The sequence below is a fragment of the Colias philodice genome, chromosome 20 (genome assembly GCF_061535455.1).
Source record: "Colias philodice isolate Cphi_HAF_F1 chromosome 20, ilColPhil1 Martin Lab GWU primary, whole genome shotgun sequence".
Taxonomy (NCBI): Eukaryota; Metazoa; Arthropoda; class Insecta; order Lepidoptera; family Pieridae; genus Colias; species Colias philodice.
In genome coordinates, this window is record NC_143105.1 from 2301035 (window position 1) to 2319937 (window position 18903).

Genomic DNA, 18903 nt, shown 5'->3' on the forward strand with positions numbered 1-18903 from the left:
GCAGAGTGTATAATACGTGCTTAACGTTCTGCAGAGTGTATAATACGTGCTAAATGTTCTGCAGAGTGTATTACACGTGCTACATGCTCTACACAGTGCATTTCATGTTCTACACTGACGATACCACATGCTAGACGATCTACAGAGTGTATAATACGTGTTAAACGTTCTGCAGAGTGTATAATACGTGCTGGACGTTCTGCAGAGTGGATAACACGTGCTTCATGCTCTACACAGTGCATTTCATGTTCTACACTGACGATACCACATGCTAGACGATCTACAGAGTGTATAATACGTTCTACACGTTCTGCAGAGTGTATAATACGTGCTAAACGTTCTGCAGAGTGTATAATACGTGCTAAACGTTCTGCAGAGTGTATAACACGTGCTTCATGCTCTACACAGTGCATTTCATGTTCTACACTGACGATACCACATGCTAGACGATCTAATGAGTGTATAATACGTGCTACACGTTCTGCAGAGTGTATTATACGTGCTAAACGTTCTGCAGAGTGTATCACACGTGCTACATGCTCTACACAGTGCATTTCATGTTCTTCACTAACGATACCACATGCTAGACGATCTACAGAGTGTATAATACGTGCTAAACGTTCTGCAGAGTGTATAATACGTGCTAAACGTTCTGCAGAGTGTATTACACGTGCTACATGCTCTACACAGTGCATTTCATGTTCTACACTGACGATACCACATGCTAGACGATCTACAGAGTGTATAATACGTGCTAAACGTTCTGCAGAGTGTATAATACGTGCTAAACGTTCTGCAGAGTGTATCACACGTGCTACATGCTCTACACAGTGCATTTCATGTTCTACACTGACGATACCACATGCTAGACGATCTACAGAGTGTATAATACGTGCTAAACGTTCTGCAGAGTGTATAACACGTGCTACATGCTCTACACAGTGCATTTCATGTTCTACACTGACGATACCACATGGTAGACGATCTACAGAGTGTATAATACGTGCTACACGTTCTGCAGAGTGTATAATACGTGCTAAACGTTCTGCAGAGTGTATAACACGTGCTTCATGCTCTACACAGTGCATTTCATGTTCTACACTGACGATACCACATGCTAGACGATCTAATGAGTGTATAATACGTGCTACACGTTCTGCAGAGTGTATAATACGTGCTAAACGTTCTGCAGAGTGTATCACACGTGCTACATGCTCTACACAGTGCATTTCATGTTCTTCACTAACGATACCACATGCTAGACGATCTAATGAGTGTATAATACGTGCTACACGTTCTGCAGAGTGTATAATACGTGCTAAACGTTCTGCAGAGTGTATCACACGTGCTACATGCTCTACACAGTGCATTTCATGTTCTACACTGACGATACCACATGCTAGACGATCTACAGAGTGTATAATACGTGCTAAACGTTCTGCAGAGTGTATAACACGTGCTACATGCTCTACACAGTGCATTTCATGTTCTACACTGACGATACCACATGGTAGACGATCTACAGAGTGTATAATACGTGCTACACGTTCTGCAGAGTGTATAATACGTGCTAAACGTTCTGCAGAGTGTATAACACGTGCTTCATGCTCTACACAGTGCATTTCATGTTCTACACTGACGATACCACATGCTAGACGATCTACAGAGTGTATAATACGTTCTACACGTTCTGCAGAGTGTATAATACGTGCTAAACGTTCTGCAGAGTGTATAACACGTGCTTCATGCTCTACACAGTGCATTTCATGTTTTACACTGACGATACCACATGCTAGACGATCTAATGAGTGTATAATACGTGCTACACGTTCTGCAGAGTGTATAATACGTGCTAAACGTTCTGCAGAGTGTATCACACGTGCTACATGCTCTACACAGTGCATTTCATGTTCTACACTGACGATACCACATGCTAGACGATCTACAGAGTGTATTATACGTGCTAAACGTTCTGCAGAGTGTATAACACGTGCTACATGCTCTACACAGTGCATTTCATGTTCTACACTGACGATACCACATGGTAGACGATCTACAGAGTGTATAATACGTGCTACACGTTCTGCAGAGTGTATAATACGTGCTAAACGTTCTGCAGAGTGTATAACACGTGCTTCATGCTCTACACAGTGCATTTCATGTTCTACACTGACGATACCACATGCTAGACGATCTAATGAGTGTATAATACGTGCTACACGTTCTGCAGAGTGTATAATACGTGCTAAACGTTCTGCAGAGTGTATCACACGTGCTACATGCTCTACACAGTGCATTTCATGTTCTTCACTGACGATACCACATGCTAGACGATCTACAGAGTGTATAATACGTGCTAAACGTTCTGCAGAGTGTATAATACGTGCTTAACGTTCTGCAGAGTGTATAATACGTGCTAAACGTTCTGCAGAGTGTATTACACGTGCTACATGCTCTACACAGTGCATTTCATGTTCTACACTGACGATACCACATGCTAGACGATCTACAGAGTGTATAATACGTGCTAAACGTTCTGCAGAGTGTATAACACGTGCTTCATGCTCTACACAGTGCATTTCATGTTCTACACTGACGATACCACATGCTAGACGATCTAATGAGTGTATAATACGTGCTACACGTTCTGCAGAGTGTATAATACGTGCTAAACGTTCTGCAGAGTGTATCACACGTGCTACATGCTCTACACAGTGCATTTCATGTTCTTCACTGACGATACCACATGCTAGACGATCTACAGAGTGTATAATACGTGCTAAACGTTCTGCAGAGTGTATAATACGTGCTTAACGTTCTGCAGAGTGTATAATACGTGCTAAACGTTCTGCAGAGTGTATTACACGTGCTACATGCTCTACACAGTGCATTTCATGTTCTACACTGACGATACCACATGCTAGACGTTCTAATGAGTGTATAATACGTGCTACACGTTCTGCAGAGTGTATAATACGTGCTAAACGTTCTGCAGAGTGTATAACACGTGCTACATGCTCTACACAGTGCATTTCATGTTCTACACTGACGATACCACATGCTAGACGATCTACAGAGTGTATAATATGTGCTAAACGTTCTGCAGAGTGTATAATACGTGCTAAACGTTCTGCAGAGTGTATAACACGTGCTACATGCTCTACACAGTGCATTTCATGTTCTACACTGACGATACCACATGCTAGACGATCTACAGAGTGTATAATACGTGCTAAACGTTCTGCAGAGTGTATAATACGTGCTTAACGTTCTGCAGAGTGTATAATACGTGCTAAATGTTCTGCAGAGTGTATTACACGTGCTACATGCTCTACACAGTGCATTTCATGTTCTACACTGACGATACCACATGCTAGACGATCTACAGAGTGTATAATACGTGCTAAACGTTCTGCAGAGTGTATAATACGTGCTAAACGTTCTGCAGAGTGTATAACACGTGCTACATGCTCTACACAGTGCATTTCATGTTCTACACTGACGATACCACATGCTAGACGATCTACAGAGTGTATAATACGTGCTACACGTTCTGCAGAGTGTATAATACGTGCTAAACGTTCTGCAGAGTGTATAACACGTGCTTCATGCTCTACACAGTGCATTTCATGTTCTACACTGACGATACCACATGCTAGACGATCTAATGAGTGTATAATACGTGCTACACGTTCTGCAGAGTGTATAATACGTGCTAAACGTTCTGCAGAGTGTATCACACGTGCTACATGCTCTACACAGTGCATTTCATGTTCTACACCGACGATACCACATGCTAGACGTTCTGCAGAGTGTATAATACGTGCTAAACGTTCTGCAGAGTGTATAACACGTGCTACATGCTCTACACAGTGCATTTCATGTTCTACACTGACGATACCACATGCTAGACGATCTACAGAGTGTATAATACGTGCTAAACGTTCTGCAGAGTGTATAATACGTGCTTAACGTTCTGCAGAGTGTATAATACGTGCTTAACGTTCTGCAGAGTGTATAATACGTGCTAAATGTTCTGCAGAGTGTATTACACGTGCTACATGCACTACACAGTGCATTTCATGTTCTACACTGACGATACCACATGCTAGACGATCTACAGAGTGTATAATACGTGCTAAACGTTCTGCAGAGTGTATAATACGTGCTGGACGTTCTGCAGAGTGGATAACACGTGCTTCATGCTCTACACAGTGCATTTCATGTTCTACACTGACGATACCACATGCTAGACGATCTACAGAGTGTATTATACGTTCTACACGTTCTGCAGAGTGTATAATACGTGCTAAACGTTCTGCAGAGTGTATAATACGTGCTAAACGTTCTGCAGAGTGTATAACACGTGCTTCATGCTCTACACAGTGCATTTCATGTTCTACACTGACGATACCACATGCTAGACGATCTAATGAGTGTATAATACGTGCTACACGTTCTGCAGAGTGTATAATATGTGCTAAACGTTCTGCAGAGTGTATCACACGTGCTACATGCTCTACACAGTGCATTTCATGTTCTTCACTAACGATACCACATGCTAGACGATCTACAGAGTGTATAATACGTGCTAAACGTTCTGCAGAGTGTATAATACGTGCTAAACGTTCTGCAGAGTGTATTACACGTGCTACATGCTCTACACAGTGCATTTCATGTTCTACACTGACGATACCACATGCTAGACGATCTACAGAGTGTATAATACGTGCTAAACGTTCTGCAGAGTGTATAATACGTGCTAAACGTTCTGCAGAGTGTATCACACGTGCTACATGCTCTACACAGTGCATTTCATGTTCTACACTGACGATACCACATGCTAGACGATCTACAGAGTGTATAATACGTGCTAAACGTTCTGCAGAGTGTATAACACGTGCTACATGCTCTACACAGTGCATTTCATGTTCTACACTGACGATACCACATGGTAGACGATCTACAGAGTGTATAATACGTGCTACACGTTCTGCAGAGTGTATAATACGTGCTAAACGTTCTGCAGAGTGTATAACACGTGCTTCATGCTCTACACAGTGCATTTCATGTTCTACACTAACGATACCACATGCTAGACGATCTAATGAGTGTATAATACGTGCTACACGTTCTGCAGAGTGTATAATACGTGCTAAACGTTCTGCAGAGTGTATCACACGTGCTACATGCTCTACACAGTGCATTTCATGTTCTTCACTAACGATACCACATGCTAGACGATCTAATGAGTGTATAATACGTGCTACACGTTCTGCAGAGTGTATAATACGTGCTAAACGTTCTGCAGAGTGTATCACACGTGCTACATGCTCTACACAGTGCATTTCATGTTCTACACTGACGATACCACATGCTAGACGATCTACAGAGTGTATAATACGTGCTAAACGTTCTGCAGAGTGTATAACACGTGCTACATGCTCTACACAGTGCATTTCATGTTCTACACTGACGATACCACATGGTAGACGATCTACAGAGTGTATAATACGTGCTACACGTTCTGCAGAGTGTATAATACGTGCTAAACGTTCTGCAGAGTGTATAACACGTGCTTCATGCTCTACACAGTGCATTTCATGTTCTACACTGACGATACCACATGCTAGACGATCTAATGAGTGTATAATACGTGCTACACGTTCTGCAGAGTGTATAATACGTGCTAAACGTTCTGCAGAGTGTATCACACGTGCTACATGCTCTACACAGTGCATTTCATGTTCTTCACTGACGATACCACATGCTAGACGATCTACAGAGTGTATAATACGTGCTACACGTTCTGCAGAGTGTATAATACGTGCTAAACGTTCTGCAGAGTGTATCACACGTGCTACATGCTCTACACAGTGCATTTCATGTTCTACACTGACGATACCACATGCTAGACGATCTACAGAGTGTATAATACGTGCTAAACGTTCTGCAGAGTGTATAACACGTGCTACATGCTCTACACAGTGCATTTCATGTTCTACACGTCAGTGTATCGTCAGATACCACATGGTAGACGATCTACAGAGTGTATAATACGTGCTACACGTTCTGCAGAGTGTATAATACGTGCTAAACGTTCTGCAGAGTGTATAACACGTGCTTCATGCTCTACACAGTGCATTTCATGTTCTACACTGACGATACCACATGCTAGACGATCTAATGAGTGTATAATACGTGCTACACGTTCTGCAGAGTGTATAATACGTGCTTAACGTTCTGCAGAGTGTATCACACGTGCTACATGCTCTACACAGTGCATTTCATGTTCTTCACTGACGATACCACATGCTAGACGATCTACAGAGTGTATAATACGTGCTAAACGTTCTGCAGAGTGTATAATACGTGCTTAACGTTCTGCAGAGTGTATAATACGTGCTAAACGTTCTGCAGAGTGTATAACACGTGCTACATGCTCTACACAGTGCATTTCATGTTCTACACTGACGATACCACATGCTAGACGATCTACAGAGTGTATAATACGTGCTAAACGTTCTACAGAGTGTATAATACGTGCTTAACGTTCTGCAGAGTGTATAACACGTGCTACATGCTCTACACAGTGCATTTCATGTTCTACACTGACGATACCACATGCTAGACGATCTACAGAGTGTATAATACGTGCTAAACGTTCTGCAGAGTGTATAATACGTGCTAAACGTTCTGCAGAGTGTATAACACGTGCTACATGCTCTACACAGTGCATTTCATGTTCTACACTGACGATACCACATGCTAGACGATCTACAGAGTGTATAATACGTGCTAAACGTTCTGCAGAGTGTATAATACGTGCTTAACGTTCTGCAGAGTGTATAATACGTGCTAAATGTTCTGCAGAGTGTATTACACGTGCTACATGCTCTACACAGTGCATTTCATGTTCTACACTGACGATACCACATGCTAGACGATCTACAGAGTGTATAATACGTGCTAAACGTTCTGCAGAGTGTATAATACGTGCTAAACGTTCTGCAGAGTGTATAACACGTGCTACATGCTCTACACAGTGCATTTCATGTTCTACACTGACGATACCACATGCTAGACGATCTACAGAGTGTATAATACGTGCTACACGTTCTGCAGAGTGTATAATACGTGCTAAACGTTCTGCAGAGTGTATAACACGTGCTTCATGCTCTACACAGTGCATTTCATGTTCTACACTGACGATACCACATGCTAGACGATCTAATGAGTGTATAATACGTGCTACACGTTCTGCAGAGTGTATAATACGTGCTAAACGTTCTGCAGAGTGTATCACACGTGCTACATGCTCTACACAGTGCATTTCATGTTCTACACCGACGATACCACATGCTAGACGTTCTGCAGAGTGTATAATACGTGCTAAACGTTCTGCAGAGTGTATAACACGTGCTACATGCTCTACACAGTGCATTTCATGTTCTACACTGACGATACCACATGCTAGACGATCTACAGAGTGTATAATACGTGCTAAACGTTCTGCAGAGTGTATAATACGTGCTTAACGTTCTGCAGAGTGTATAATACGTGCTTAACGTTCTGCAGAGTGTATAATACGTGCTAAATGTTCTGCAGAGTGTATTACACGTGCTACATGCTCTACACAGTGCATTTCATGTTCTACACTGACGATACCACATGCTAGACGATCTACAGAGTGTATAATACGTGCTAAACGTTCTGCAGAGTGTATAATACGTGCTGGACGTTCTGCAGAGTGGATAACACGTGCTTCATGCTCTACACAGTGCATTTCATGTTCTACACTGACGATACCACATGCTAGACGATCTACAGAGTGTATAATACGTTCTACACGTTCTGCAGAGTGTATAATACGTGCTAAACGTTCTGCAGAGTGTATAATACGTGCTAAACGTTCTGCAGAGTGTATAACACGTGCTTCATGCTCTACACAGTGCATTTCATGTTCTACACTGACGATACCACATGCTAGACGATCTAATGAGTGTATAATACGTGCTACACGTTCTGCAGAGTGTATAATACGTGCTAAACGTTCTGCAGAGTGTATCACACGTGCTACATGCTCTACACAGTGCATTTCATGTTCTTCACTAACGATACCACATGCTAGACGATCTACAGAGTGTATAATACGTGCTAAACGTTCTGCAGAGTGTATAATACGTGCTAAACGTTCTGCAGAGTGTATCACACGTGCTACATGCTCTACACAGTGCATTTCATGTTCTACACTGACGATACCACATGCTAGACGATCTACAGAGTGTATAATACGTGCTAAACGTTCTGCAGAGTGTATAACACGTGCTTCATGCTCTACACAGTGCATTTCATGTTCTACACTGACGATACCACATGCTAGACGATCTACAGAGTGTATAATACGTTCTACACGTTCTGCAGAGTGTATAATACGTGCTAAACGTTCTGCAGAGTGTATAACACGTGCTTCATGCTCTACACAGTGCATTTCATGTTTTACACTGACGATACCACATGCTAGACGATCTAATGAGTGTATAATACGTGCTACACGTTCTGCAGAGTGTATAATACGTGCTAAACGTTCTGCAGAGTGTATCACACGTGCTACATGCTCTACACAGTGCATTTCATGTTCTACACTGACGATACCACATGCTAGACGATCTACAGAGTGTATAATACGTGCTAAACGTTCTGCAGAGTGTATAACACGTGCTACATGCTCTACACAGTGCATTTCATGTTCTACACTGACGATACCACATGGTAGACGATCTACAGAGTGTATAATACGTGCTACACGTTCTGCAGAGTGTATAATACGTGCTAAACGTTCTGCAGAGTGTATAACACGTGCTTCATGCTCTACACAGTGCATTTCATGTTCTACACTGACGATACCACATGCTAGACGATCTAATGAGTGTATTATACGTGCTACACGTTCTGCAGAGTGTATAATACGTGCTAAACGTTCTGCAGAGTGTATCACACGTGCTACATGCTCTACACAGTGCATTTCATGTTCTTCACTGACGATACCACATGCTAGACGATCTACAGAGTGTATAATACGTGCTAAACGTTCTGCAGAGTGTATAATACGTGCTTAACGTTCTGCAGAGTGTATAATACGTGCTAAACGTTCTGCAGAGTGTATTACACGTGCTACATGCTCTACACAGTGCATTTCATGTTCTACACTGACGATACCACATGCTAGACGATCTACAGAGTGTATAATACGTGCTAAACGTTCTGCAGAGTGTATAACACGTGCTTCATGCTCTACACAGTGCATTTCATGTTCTACACTGACGATACCACATGCTAGACGATCTAATGAGTGTATAATACGTGCTACACGTTCTGCAGAGTGTATAATACGTGCTAAACGTTCTGCAGAGTGTATCACACGTGCTACATGCTCTACACAGTGCATTTCATGTTCTTCACTGACGATACCACATGCTAGACGATCTACAGAGTGTATAATACGTGCTAAACGTTCTGCAGAGTGTATAATACGTGCTTAACGTTCTGCAGAGTGTATAATACGTGCTAAACGTTCTGCAGAGTGTATTACACGTGCTACATGCTCTACACAGTGCATTTCATGTTCTACACTGACGATACCACATGCTAGACGTTCTAATGAGTGTATAATACGTGCTACACGTTCTGCAGAGTGTATAATACGTGCTAAACGTTCTGCAGAGTGTATTACACGTGCTACATGCTCTACACAGTGCATTTCATGTTCTACACTGACGATACCACATGCTAGACGATCTACAGAGTGTATAATACGTGCTAAACGTTCTGCAGAATGTATAATACGTGCTACATGCTCTACACAGTGCATTTCATGTTCTACACTGACGATCCCACATGCTAGACGATCTACAGAGTGTATAATACGTGCTAAACGTTCTGCAGAGTGTATAATACGTGCTCAACGTTCTGCAGAGTGTATCACACGTGCTACATGCTCTACACAGTGCATTTCATGTTCTACACTGACGATACCACATGCTAGACGATCTACAGAGTGTATAATACGTGCTAAACGTTCTGCAGAGTGTATAACACGTGCTAAACGTTCTGCAGAGTGTATAATACGTGCTAAACGTTCTGCAGAGTGTATTACACGTGCTACATGCTCTACACAGTGCATTTCATGTTCTACACTGACGATACCACATGCTAGACGATCTACAGAGTGTATAATACGTGCTAAACGTTCTGCAGAGTGTATAATACGTGCTTAACGTTCTGCAGAGTGTATAATACGTGCTAAACGTTCTGCAGAGTGTATTACACGTGCTACATGCTCTACACAGTGCATTTCATGTTCTACACTGACGATACCACATGCTAGACGATCTAATGAGTGTATAATACGTGCTACACGTTCTGCAGAGTGTATAATACGTGCTAAACGTTCTGCAGAGTGTATAACATGTGCTTCATGCTCTACACAGTGCATTTCATGTTCTACACTGACGATACCACATGCTAGACGATCTAATTAGTGTATAATACGTGCTACACGTTCTGCAGAGTGTATAATACGTGCTAAACGTTCTGCAGAGTGTATCACACGTGCTACATGCTCTACACAGTGCATTTCATGTTCTACACTGACGATACCACATGCTAGACGATCTACAGAGTGTATAATACGTGCTAAACGTTCTGCAGAGTGTATAACACGTGCTACATGCTCTACACAGTGCATTTCATGTTCTACACTGACGATACCACATGCTAGACGATCTACAGAGTGTATAATACGTGCTAAACGTTCTGCAGAGTGTATAATACGTGCTTAACGTTCTGCAGAGTGTATAATACGTGCTAAACGTTCTGCAGAGTGTATTACACGTGCTACATGCTCTACACAGTGCATTTCATGTTCTACACTGACGATACCACATGCTAGACGATCTACAGAGTGTATAATACGTGCTAAACGTTCTGCAGAGTGTATAATACGTGCTAAACGTTCTGCAGAGTGTATAACACGTGCTACATGCTCTACACAGTGCATTTCATGTTCTACACTGACGATACCACATGCTAGACGATCTACAGAGTGTATAATACGTGCTAAACGTTCTGCAGAGTGTATAACACGTGCTACATGCTCTACACAGTGCATTTCATGTTCTACACTGACGATACCACATGCTAGACGATCTACAGATTGTATAATACGTGCTAAACGTTCTGCAGAGTGTATAACACGTGCTAAACGTTCTGCAGAGTGTATAACACGTGCTACATGCTCTACACAGTGCATTTCATGTTCTACACTGACGATACCACATGCTAGACGATCTACAGAGTGTATAATACGTGCTAAACGTTCTGCAGAGTGTATAATACGTGCTAAACGTTCTGCAGAGTGTATAACACGTGCTACATGCTCTACACAGTGCATTTCATGTTCTACACTGACGATACCACATGCTAGACGATCTTCAGAGTGTATAATACGTGCTAAACGTTCTGCAGAGTGTATAACACGTGCTACATGCTCTACACAGTGCATTTCATGTTCTACACTGACGATACCACATGCTAGACGATCTACAGAGTGTATAATACGTGCTAAACGTTCTGCAGAGTGTATAACACGTACTACATGCTCTACACAGTGCATTTCATGTTCTACACTGACGATACCACATGCTAGACGATCTACAGAGTGTATAATACGTGCTACACGTTCTGCAGAGTTTATAACACGTGCTAAACGTTCTGCAGAGTGTATAACACGTGCTACATGCTCTACACAGTGCATTTCATGTTCTACACTGACGATACCACATGCTAGACGATCTACAGAGTGTATAATACGTGCTTAACGTTCTGCAGAGTGTATAACACGTGCTAAACGTTCTGCAGAGTGTATAACACGTGCTACATGCTCTACACAGTGCATTTCATGTTCTACACTGACGATACCACATGCTAGACGATCTACAGAGTGTATAATACGTGCTTAACGTTCTGCAGAGTGTATAATACGTGCTAAACGTTCTGCAGAGTGTATAATACGTGCTAAACGTTCTGCAGAGTGTATAACACGTGCTACATGCTCTACACAGTGCATTTCATGTTCTACACTGACGATACCACATGCTAGACGTTCTACAGAGTGTATAATACGTGCTTAACGCTCTGCAGAGTGTATAACACGTGCTACATGCTCTACACAGTGCATTTCATGTTCTACACTGACGATACCACATGCTAGACGATCTACAGAGTGTATAATACGTGCTACACGTTCAGCAGAGTGTATAACACGTGCTAAACTTTCTACAGAGTGTATACGTGCTACACATATATACACATATATATATACACATGCTACACATGGATTTCACACTTCACAGTACATATATTATACGATCCTATACATACATACATTACACAGAAGATAAGATGTCTGCATTTTATTTATAGCTTATATTTATAAATATTAAATAGATATTTGAATTTCATTCTAAAAATATACTTTCCTGACTTATAAACACAGCCCCTCAGTACAGAATTTAAATTTTATTTTTAATTTATAATTGATTCTTAAACTAAATTATATTTGTAATGCACGTTTTTCTTTTTTTTATTTCAGCAGCATTGAACACCGACGGTAGTTAGGAACGAAGACACTGTTATTAATATAATGTATAGAACATTTTGTATGTATGTTTTAGTATAGCTCGGTAAATACTGTACTCTACTGAAGTTGAAATTGTTTTGATTGCATTCCATTATGTATTTTTTACTCAAATCATAATAAAATGTCATGTTTGGAGGTTTTATAGTTGTATTATTTACTGTTGAAATGTTTAACCATATTTTAATTAAGAATAATGTTTTATTGACCAAGAATCGAACCTGTGACTTGGTTTTAAATACTGGACCAAGATGTCACGAATATAATAAGTACATAATATAAATGTATGTATCAATAACTTTGTATTTTATAACAATCCCATTTCCCATAAAAATTTGAACTGATAAAATAATCATCCTTGAATATTAATATAAGCTGTATGTATTTTTAAAATTTAGAAATTAGAGCAGTTCTTTTGAATTGAGTATATGGAAAATTCATTAAAATAGCACTACAATGTTTTGATTCAAAAATTAAATATAGTTCAACTTCAGTAAGTAAATAAAAGGCGTTTGTATGTAGTTGTTTGTTTTTTAATTTTTCACAAAATTATCACTAGCGATCATTATTTGTCGTAATTTTTTTTACAGTAATATATTTTTTCTTTGAATCTTACTATCTGTTCGTGAATGTAAAAATTTTATCAATTTTGTACAGCCGTTTAAAGTACGAAATACTTGGATATTCAATTTCTTTTACGCAATTATCGATAAAAAGTTAAGTTATGTTTACAATCTTCGTTTATGTCTATCTGTTTATTCATTGAATTATCTTCTAAATGGCTGGACAGAATTGAATGAATTAAGATGAAATTATAATTATTTATTTATTTTATCTATACTGTAATCTTGTTTTTTTTTTATTTAGTAACGAAATCTTCTTGAAAGTATAATATAACATTTCTTTTTTATTTTTATACAAAAAAACAAAAAAGACGTGTGGCACTCGGGGACTGCCGCGGTAAAGCTATTGCATGCTATGCCTTCAAGCCACACCTCCGCACCCATCGGAGTGGGGATCGTGAGGTTTTTCGTTACGAAATTTTTGGATTCGGTCCCCGCGCTCAAGGCCCGCGATAGAAGCTATGCAATAGCTTAAATTTTTTTTTTCGTTTTTGAACTACATACAAACGCCTTTTTATCCTATATATAGCTGATATAGCGGTCGCAGGTGGACCAAGCTAGTCGTGTCCTCAGCTGTTATTTATTGTAAGTTTCACCAAAATGAGCTCAGCTCTTCCATACGTTTAGACCAATTCGCCGACGATATAAAAACCATTGATTACATGTTATTTTGAGATTTACTGGCTGCTAACGTACTAAATTAATTTTTAGTTATAATATTCTGAGAATTACGCCCGGTTTCTATAATCTATGATTTTTCTCTCTAGCAACTTTATTGTCTTTGAAAGTTCTGAGATCTTTTTAAATAGAGAGTTGATTTATTATAAAAACTGGGCGTAAATATTTATATTAATGGTATGAAAATTATACTACAAACTTCCAGAAGACATAGACATAACATTCAATAGACAATTATAATTTTTTTAATATTTTTCATTGCTTTTTTATATGGAGGGTAGAAGTAAGAAAGACCAACTCAGTGTATTAAAGTGTCCGCTGAAAGGCAGCAAATTAAGATGGCGCCATAGTAGCAAGTGGAAATATTTAAAAAATAGCGCTATAAATTAATAGAGTAGGATACTAAATAAAAAAGGAAAGAAAGACTTAAATATTTTTTTCTCTTCGGATTTATAACAATAAATAAATAATAATAATAAAAAAAGACGGGTTGCACTGGGGGAGTGCCGGCAGAAGTGAAAACTTTATTATTAACGTTGAGCATATTTGATATTTTGGAATGGTATCCGTCTTACGCTTTTTCGATCAGGTCACGTGTCCTGACGCGAGTTTAAGATTTTATACCCATTACAGAAAAAGTGCTCAACGCCGCTAAAGAAGTTTTCACTTCAAAAATCTATCTAAAAAGTTTATAAAAGTCTACAACTGCTAATTTCATATCCTTTCCTCTTGCTACGCAATTTTGGTGGGTTAGTGAACTATAATTTGCTGTTTGGTCCTCCTTACTTCTACCCTCCATACTTTTTTATATTTATTTTAGGACCATTTGTGATGTTGTAACAAAGTGATTTAGTTTTGTTAATCTTGCCTCTGATTTTGATTTGTGGTACATGTTTAATTTAAGACTAAATTTGTACACTTATTTGTTAATATAATTATTTAATGAATGTATTTATGGTTTTTTATTATCACTCTCATTGTATAGTTTAATTATTCACTGTGAGCGTGTTTTTACTTATTTGCTGTTTTTTTATATAAACATATATTTACAGAAAAATCGGGTTATATATTACTTAAAAATTGGGTTTTCACACATGAGATTATTATTTTACCAATTTCTTTTCATTATCCACAAATATGGAAGACAGTAATTTAATAAAAATATAATTCATATCTATAAAAGTAATTTTATTAATTAAAATAAGTAGCAAATCGTAGAAAATTTTAAAATTATTTATTATGTTATTAGAACTTTCTCAACTACTCCTCAAAAGTAATAACAATATTTCAACCAACTTTCCTATTAATTATGTAAGATTGCAGGATTTTTGTTCCTGTGACTAACGTTGAAAAATAAAGCCTAAGACATAATTTAAAATATACAAGTGCCTAATTCTATATGAGGTGGAAAATAGTTCGAGGTGATATCACAATATTATAATATATTATAAGATACCGGATTCTTGCAAAATCTCTGTTAATAGTTAATATTATGTTTATCTATGAAAACTACGATATTTGTATGGCTAATTGAATATCGACAAACTGCCATTCATTTGACATAAAACCATACTAAAAAATATCACGCATGTAAAATTATTAGAAATCTTTTTTTTTATTGCAAGTACAGGAATTGTACTTTTAAATATTTAAGTAAAATTTCCTCGTAATGTCTCTATAGCGATGTTTCACTTAAATAAGTATTTTCGGTAAATGAACAATGATCTTAAATAATAGCATCTTGGCGGTCTTAAAAATAAAGATCAAAATGTCCAGAAATGACGACAGTTTGCAAGCTATGCTTTTTCACTGGCCTATAATTATTATTAGAGCGAGCGCGCACGAGCAACTTTGTCTCCGCAACTATTTTGTCTCTCCCATCAATTTGTATGGGGAGTTGCGTCGCTACGTGCGCGCACTTTCATACTAGCCCATGGGTGGGAGAGACAAAATAGTTGCGGAGACAAAAAAGTTGCGGAGACAAAGTTGCTCGTGCGCGCACTGTCTTATATTCGACATGTAGGACAAGTGACAAGTGAGATATGCATTTTGTTATTTATTGTATGTTTAGGATAACATCACAATATAAATACTGCAAATTGTTAAATTCGCGCCAAAACATAATTAAAAAAATGACAGTACAGACTAAAGTACTAAACTAACAACTTAAACGTCAAAGTCAGACAATATTGAAATATTTTGCTATGGTGCAAGACTTCCGATTTAATTGATCTGTATTAGATTACTCAAAATTGTGAATGACGACATAAATTATACATACCTAGTAAATTTTCTTCAATGTTTAGATTTGCCTCGCTGTATTATTTTAAACCTGAATCAATAAATAACACGACACGCCAAAAGCATAATTATATCGATTGAATTTAAGTCGAGAAAATAATTATCCACACAGTATACAAGAAAATCACTATTCTTACAGTAGGTATACAGTTGTTTTTTGATTCAGGTATCTGTTGTATAATTTAAACACTTAAGCCCAAAGTTAAAAAATAGTTTGTAAATAGAAACATGAGTTTGTCATCTTAGGATAGTATGAATCTAACTGCAGCATGACTTTACTTGCACTTAGGTTCGTTAAGTCTAAGTTACGTCTGTGTTATTATTTTGGTTATGTCATGTTTATAATATTATTTAATTGGAGAATATATAATCATTGCATTTTTATTTGGTGTTTTATTTCTCAATTAATTTCCCATCTTTGAATACTTACCTATCTAGTGTAAAATATTTGTTTTTATATTAATTTTCAGTTCACAAACTATATTATATCAATTAACGTGAAAGAAAATAGGTATATTCCAGTGTTTCACTTTGTGCACAGTCATAGAGACATACAATCTAAAAATTTGTTTTGCCTTGGTTCTGCAAACTATAGGTAAACCAGAATCTGATGGCAATTAGGGAAATCAAAATTTTGAGTATGCAACCCTAGGGAAAATGGACTGAACGATCTTGATACTGCTTATTTTTTAGTTTGTTCTCAATATCATTAGTCACATTACATAAGTGGACAATATACTGTACAGTGTACTTAATAATGAGATATCCACTTAATATTATGTAGGTACATACTTACATGTATCATATACATATTACTTTTATACAGGTAATACATATTATTATTTACACATACCTATTACCTATATTTGTATGTTCATTATCATTATGCCATGTGAAAATATCGATGTTATATCGATAGAAAACTAGACTGCTTATAATTTTTTATAAAATAAAATAATAATAAAATAAAACCATATAAAACTACGTTTATTTTCGTAAGTATTAACAGATACACACATTATAAAATTGACTTGGACAGCTTGGACTTGACGAATAGCCGTATTGGAAACTCCTGTAATAAGTTTTCATAAAATTATATTCCAATCAACAAACAATATTATAGTTACCTACATATAATATTTTTTAATTGAAAGTATCAAAGCGGGTAAGTCCAATTTACCAATAAAATCTTCTAAATTGAAAATTGTGATGTGTTTGACCCTTCTTCATCAAATATTTTTCTATACACATTATAAACAACACCTGTTGCTTGTGATCACAGCAGCTTTTTCGACATTTTCGAAGATTTTTTAGACAAAATCCTAAAAATTATTTATCAACTGCAACTGCAAAAAAGACAAATAATTTGACAACCAATTTGATAGTTGTCAAATAAGTTGCCACATGAAAATCTTTTATTTCTTAAATATAAATATGCCATCAGATTCTGGTAGACCTATACCTACATATTTAATTAATTATTTTTGTCATCCTAGATAAAGTGCCTCAATAGGTTTTTTCATCCACTCCACAGTAGGTACATACCCACTTTTTTATATCATATTATAGTACACTTTACTGAGAAAATTAGGCATAGCATTTCTTTTCATGTATACGACGTACTTAGCCTGATGAGTAAAATGACAATGTTATCTTTTTTTAAATATAACGAGAAATATCTAAAAAAATATCCTTGAAATACTTGTATACGTAGTAGGTATATTATTTCTAATCTATGCACCCATTTAGTTTTTTTTGCTTTTATTACTTCGCAAATTTGAAGGAAAGTTTAATTAGACTGTAAATAGAGCTCTTCATTGATTGTATTGCACAATCAGGACGTTACTTCGAAAATCGGCTATGGATACAAAATGTGTGGGAAATAAAATTTATGGGAGTGTAACATTTTTTTTATATTTCCCCCATGGACGTATAAAAAAAGACGGACGCCGTATTACGAACAAACAACGTGAAGCCACCATAGTAAGCTAGCGATCGTGTAAAGACAATAAACACGCACACACTCTCACCATAGTAAGCTAGTCGGCCGCCATTACGTCGTGAACTACCGACTGATTAACTGCGTCACTGTTTCACAAAAAATATTTAAAATGCCGTCTTGCATGGTTAAATGGTGTCGCAACAGTACAATTTTAAATAAAAAAACACAAGGGATTACATTCCGCAGGGAAGCAAGTTATTTCTTTTATGTTTTATTGACAAAATTATTACGGCAAAATTTATAGAAAAAAATACAGCCGCCATTCTCATCAGGACAGCTGTTGCCATGGCAACATGGCACACACACATGGATGTTTCGCCGCCATTTCTAGGCTTCACTCAATGTTTAGGCGATATACCGTCCGTCTTTTTTTATACGTCCATGATTTCCCCCTTAATATTTAGAAACTTATTATTGCCATTTTACTCATTAGGTTAAGTAGTTACTTTCGATATCAATTAAAATATTTTTGATATCTGCAATAGGTACGGAATAATCGCATGTGCACACTTAACGATTACACCCGGTATAATACTTAATAGAGTATTTAATTTCTCTTTGCTATTATGTTTTGAACAATTTACCCTAATATGAAAATCGAA

General features: G+C 37.7%; 1 protein-coding gene and 1 long non-coding RNA gene across 4 annotated transcripts in view; one reads left to right on the plus strand and one right to left on the minus strand.

Moving 5' to 3' along the window:
* Window positions 1–16683, plus strand: part of Pi4KIIalpha (phosphatidylinositol 4-kinase II alpha) — a 91169-nt gene extending 74486 nt beyond the window's left edge. For 2 of the 3 annotated variants that reach the window (XM_089708165.1, XM_089708167.1), the window contains exons 11-12: window positions 12653–15851; window positions 16039–16683. The gene's annotated coding sequence lies outside the window, so the exon portion shown is untranslated. The remainder of the gene's footprint in view (window positions 1–12652; window positions 15852–16038) is intronic. The other variant, XM_089708166.1, reaches the window with a different exon arrangement.
* A 588-nt stretch (window positions 16684–17271) lies between these two features.
* On the minus strand, window positions 17272–17560 carry LOC149479296 (uncharacterized). Its single transcript, XR_016317225.1, has 2 exons — window positions 17480–17560; window positions 17272–17371 (listed from the first exon to the last, which is right to left on the minus strand). It is a non-coding gene; the product is annotated as an uncharacterized LOC149479296 (long non-coding RNA).
* Window positions 17561–18903: the final 1343 nt, after the last annotated feature.